The sequence below is a fragment of the Eriocheir sinensis genome, chromosome 60, assembly GCF_024679095.1.
Source record: "Eriocheir sinensis breed Jianghai 21 chromosome 60, ASM2467909v1, whole genome shotgun sequence".
Taxonomy (NCBI): Eukaryota; Metazoa; Arthropoda; class Malacostraca; order Decapoda; family Varunidae; genus Eriocheir; species Eriocheir sinensis.
Window position 1 is genome coordinate 1,057,618 of NC_066568.1, and position 5,586 is coordinate 1,063,203.

Below are 5,586 nucleotides of genomic sequence, written 5' to 3' on the forward strand. Positions count from 1 at the left end.
AAAAAGTTTATACATCACAGAAAAAAAATTGTAAATGTAAAACTGTCCTGAAACACACACAGGCGTTAGAGGAAAATGTCGCTAACCAACTTGTATTCAACTTTTGAAGGACACGAGAAAGTTGTTTACGACAGAATTATAAATACAAGCACATAACGAAATTGAAATACGAGGAAAACAGAATAGAATGACGAAGAAGAGTTAGTCAAAATGAATAGATAGAAACAAAATAAAATAAAAGAGAGATTCAAACAAAATGAAATGAGAATCGAAAAAAGTTATCAAAATAGAAAAATAGAAAAAAAATAACACCAAAATGGATACTTGCGAAAATGAAAAGTAAATAATGAAATATAAGCAAAATTAATACAAACAGTAACATAAAAGAGATACAAACAAAATGAAATGAGAATCGAAAAAAAAATCAAACTGGAAAAATTGAAAAAAATATAAAACCAAAATGGATACTTGCGAAAATGAAAAGTAAAGAATGAAACACAAACACAATCAACACAACCAAGAAAATGACGCGTGCTCCTGAAACCGATACAGCTCTAATGGAAAATTACGCGTCATTCATTAGTGCGACGAGGAGAATTTTACGACACAAATTCTGGCAATAAAGTATGACGCAAGTTCGTGAAATGGCTCCACTCTGACGGGAAAAATATTTCGCTAATAGTATCTCATCGGGGAGACGAGTTTTTTGCTACGTATAAATAGGATCGAGCGTTGGCTGAGTGGTTGGGGTCGCGTCCTGTCCGCCGCGACGACAAGCTGGATGTTTTCAGTCCCCGCCGAGTGCCCAGCGATTTTTTTTTTTTACAACAAAGGAGGCAGCTCAAGGGCACAAAAAAGAAGACAATAATAAAAAAGCCCGCTACTCGCTGCTTCCCAAAAAGAATTAAAAGAGATGCCAAGTTATCGTACTCGGAGCATCATACTTACCGGTTTCTGCCCCATAACTATCGCCAAGAAACAGCATTAATTTACACTCGGAGGATTGACAGGGGTAGTTCTAGCTATTATTCTCCATGATACATATTATGTTGTTGCCCATTTCCATTATGTCCTTTCCATAGGAGCTGTATTCGGAATTTTTGCTGGAGTCGCTCACTGATTTTCTTTAATAACAGGATTATCCTTTAACCCCAAATGATTAAAAATTCATTTCCTAGTAACTTTCATCGGAGTAAATCTAACATTTTTTCCACAGTATTTCTTAAGATTAAACGGAATACCCCGACGATACTCTGACTACCCAGACGCGTATGCAACTTGAAATACTGTATCCTCGCCGCTATGATTTCTTTTGTAGCTGCGTTAGGATTTCTATTAATTGTCTGGGAAGCATTTCTATCTAACCGTCCTGTTATTTTTTCTCCTTTTTTACCATCTTCGATTGAGTGAAAGCACGCCTATCCCCCTGCAGATCATTAATATATAGAAACTCCCTTGATTACTAACTTATAAAATGTCAGGTAGATGTGTAGGATTTAAGCTCCCTTAGGGTCGAAAATTCTTCTTTTAGAATCAACCTGTGGCAACATGAGCATACTTTAATTTTCAAGACATCTTCTCCTCTTATAGAATAGTTAATTTTCTTTCACGATCATATTATACTAGTAATTGTACTAATCGTTACATTTGTTGGTTATATAATAGCGACATTATTTTCCAACTCGCTTATTAACCGATATACACTAGAAACCAGCCTCTTGAAGTAATTTGAACATCCATTCCCGCTTTTATTTTAATTTTTATTGCTCTTCCTTCTCTCCGATTACTTTATCTTTCAGATGAAGTAAATAATCCATCAATGGAATCAATGGAATGGCGCCACTATAAACACTTGCCTGCGCCATAACGGGCTGGGGCTGACCACCAGGCATACCAAGACAGCCTGGCCAGCCTTAAGCGGAAAAGTAAGAAAGAAAATATTACGTTAGATCCAAAAACGAGGAAAATGGAAGAAAGTAATTACGGGAAACTAAGGAACAGGAGAACGTGGAAAGGAATGGAGGGAAAGGAAGGAATGGAAAGGCAAGATAAAAAGTGGAAATGGAAAAATGGAAAAGGAATATAACCAATTTATTTATTTATTTTTTTTTTTTTTACGTCTGAACCTATAGCGCCGGTAGACTTGCTTGAGGGGGATGGATGGTAGTCAGCCCCAGCCCGTCATGGCGCAGGCAAGTGTTTATAGTGGCGCCATCAAAACGCTCGCTTCTGCAATAAATACACATTGATGGAAGGTAACTTGCTAATTACTCTTTAGTGAGACGAGATAATTTTTTTGCGACATATTGATAGAAACAAATTATAACGCTGACTCCTCCTAAAACAGACGCGGTTTGATGTAAAATAAATACAAACAACGAATTCTCTCTTGCTGCCAAAATTAGACACCTTGATGACACATAACTTGCTAATAGTGAGTCATTGGCGAGGCGAGGGGATTTTTTTGCGCGCTGTAAATATAAAAAGGTAATTGTATCGTTCGGCCCAAAAGTTTCCTGGAACACTTAAATAGAAATGATTGATTGGGTGCCGTCCGAAAATAGATGTGCACTGAGGATCTTTTTGCGGCCTATATAAGTAGAAAGTTGACTGCTACGTGAGGTGCTGATATAGATTGACGTTGATGGAAAATACACTCACACGTCACGGGAAGGTAAATGACTTAGAGTGTAACCTAGACAACACAAACGATCTAATTTACCTGCATTCATCCATCTCACCTGGCAAACAAAACACTTACTAATCACATTCTTAATTAGGAAGAACGTGTGATAATTCATTTTACATTTCTCTATCATATTCTTCTTTTTCTTTTTTGTTTCTTTCTTATTTTTCTTTTTTTCTTCCTCCACTTTTTTTTATTTATTTTGCCTTTCCATTCCTTCCTTTCCCTCCTTTCCTTTTCATTGTCTCCTGTTTTTTTTTACATTTCTTTTTCATATTCTTTTACTTTTTTGTTTCTTTCTGTTTTCCTTCTTTTTTTCCTTTCTCCACTTATTTTGCCTCTCCATTCCTTCCTTTCCCTCCTTTCCTTTTCATTGTCCCCTGTTTCTTTTTACATTTCTCTTTCATATTCTTCTTTTTCTTCTTCGTTTCTTCTATTATCCTGCTTTTCTTTCCTTCCTCCACTTTCATTTTGCCTTTCCATTCCTTCCTTTCCCTCCTTTCCTTTTCATTGTCTCCTGTTTCTTTTTACATTTCTCTTTCATATTCTTCTTTTTCTTCTTCGTTTCTTCTATTATCCTGCTTTTCTTTCCTTCCTCCACTTTCATTTTGCCTTTCCATTCCTTCCTTTCCCTCCTTTCCTTCTCACGCTCTCCTTTTCCTTAGTCTCCCCTATTTATATTCTTCCCTTTTCTTCTTTCGTCTTCTGTTATCATCTTTCACACTTTCTTATTAAGGGAACGTGTGTGATACGAGATCAGATTGCGCGCGGCCAAATTACACGAGAGAGAAATGAACATATGAGGTGGATGAAAAAAGTACAGGTGATATAATTGGGCCAATCAACTGGTGGGGTAATCGGCTCTTATTCCACCTACCTGAGCGTTCCAATTAGGCTGCAGGTGACGTCGCATCTTCCCTTTGATACCTGTAGCAAAGGACGGCTGAAAGCGAAAGTGAGGAGTGAGAGTGAGAGTGGAAATGAGAGTGACAGAGAGGGAGATTGATAGATGGAATGAGATATTAGTAGATAGATAAATAGGTCGATAGATAGATAGATAGAAGGATATAGAGAAAAGAGGGTTAAACGTATAGAGAGAGAAAGATACAGATATATAGAATGAGATAGAGATAGACGGAGAGAAAGGGAGATAGGGAAAAATACGGAGAGAGAGAGAGAGAACCTTGTACCTTATTAGACTTGACACATAAAAATCCCATTACTACGAAGTCTTCCATTGTGCGACACGCCTCCCTTCCCTTGTTGCAGCGTGTGAGCCTGTGAAAAAAAATGTCCTAGTGGAAATGTAATGAAGGAATGGAAGGTGTCTGTCTGTCTATCTGTAGTTGTAGTAGTAGTAGTAGTAGTAACAGTAGTAGTAGTTGTAGTAGTGGAATTATTATTATTGCCCTGAGATAGGATACATCCCTAACGCCACCAAGTCTGTCCTTATTGTCAAACCTGAACATTATGACCATGCCGCAGAAACTTTTAGAGGAAGTGGCGTCATTGTGACAAAAGACGGACAACGACACTTAGGTGCAGTGATCGGGACAGAGGTATATAAGAAGGAGTACGTGGGAGACAAAGTAGCTGAATGGGTGAAGGAAATAGAAGCTTTGTCTGCCATTGCCAAGACTGAGCCACACGCTGCCTATTCAGCGTACACCCACGGCATCCAACATCGTTGGACGTTCCTGATGCGCACCATCCCCGGCATCAGTCGACTCCTCCGACCACTGGAAAATGCCGTCAAGAATGTATTCTTGCCGGCGCTGGTGAAATATCATGCTTTGGGGGAGGAGGAGAGGGATATGCTAGCACTTCCCCCAAGACTGGGTGGGATGGGGATCACCAACCCTGAGAAGCTGGCAGATAAGGAGAACCAAAACTCCATCAGCCTTACCAGGTCACTCATCAACAGGATCATCGCTCAGGAGGCAGAGGGCGAGATAGACCAAACAGAAATAAGAGATATTAAAGAGAAAATCTCAGAAGAAAGGCAACAGGCCCAAAAGACGAGCTGGACCGTCTTACACCACCTGTCCACAGAAAGGGGTAGAAAATACACACAGCACAGGAGGCAGGCGCCTCTAACTGGCTAACGTCATTACCAATCAGAGCAAAGGGCTTCAGCCTCAACAAACAAGAATTTGTCGACGCCATTGCTCTGAGATATGGCTGGCCGATTGAGGGACTGCCTGATCTCTGTGCATGTGGATCACCAAATGATGTCACCCACACCATGACATGTAAAAAAGGGAGGCTTCGTCTGTATTCGACACGAGGAAGTGAGGCATCAGACAGACAGCATGCTTGGGGAGGTATGCCAAGACGTCACTACCGAGCCGGCACTGCTTCCCCTGGACGGCGAACACCTTCGGTACAGGACAGCCAATACCTCACAGGAGGCACGGGTTGATGTAAGTGCCCGCGGATTCTGGGTGCGCGGACAGCGGGCGTTCATGGACATCCGCATATTCGACCCGATGGCTGCCTGTCACCGTGAGCTGCCCCTGCAAGCCGCCCACCACAGGAACGAGCAGGAGAAGACAAGGGCATACGGTGAAAGAATCCAACATGTGGATCAGGGCAGCTTCACCCCCCTCGTCTTCACCACATCCGGCGGGATGGGTCCCAGGGCCCGATGCTTCTACACACGCCTCGTGGAACTAATCTCAGAAAAGAAGCAACAGCCAAGGAGCCACGTTGTCGCCTGGATGAGGTGTCGCCTCTCGTTCTCCCTGCTCAGGTCGGCCATCCTATGTCTCAGGGGCACCAGACACTCTGGCCCAAAAGCCACCACCATCTCCAATATGGACTATGAAGCCACAGTGGTGGAGAGTGACATTAGGGTGGGTCGGGAGTGACTTGAGTAGGGAAGGAAAGGGGGATCTAGA

The 5,586-nt window shown here is 41.5% G+C and overlaps 1 pseudogene; it reads left to right on the plus strand.

Annotated features, from left to right (window-relative positions):
* Positions 1–991: 991 nt before the first annotated feature.
* LOC126985601 (cytochrome c oxidase subunit 1-like) lies at positions 992–1,473 on the plus strand (annotated as a pseudogene).
* Positions 1,474–5,586: the final 4,113 nt, after the last annotated feature.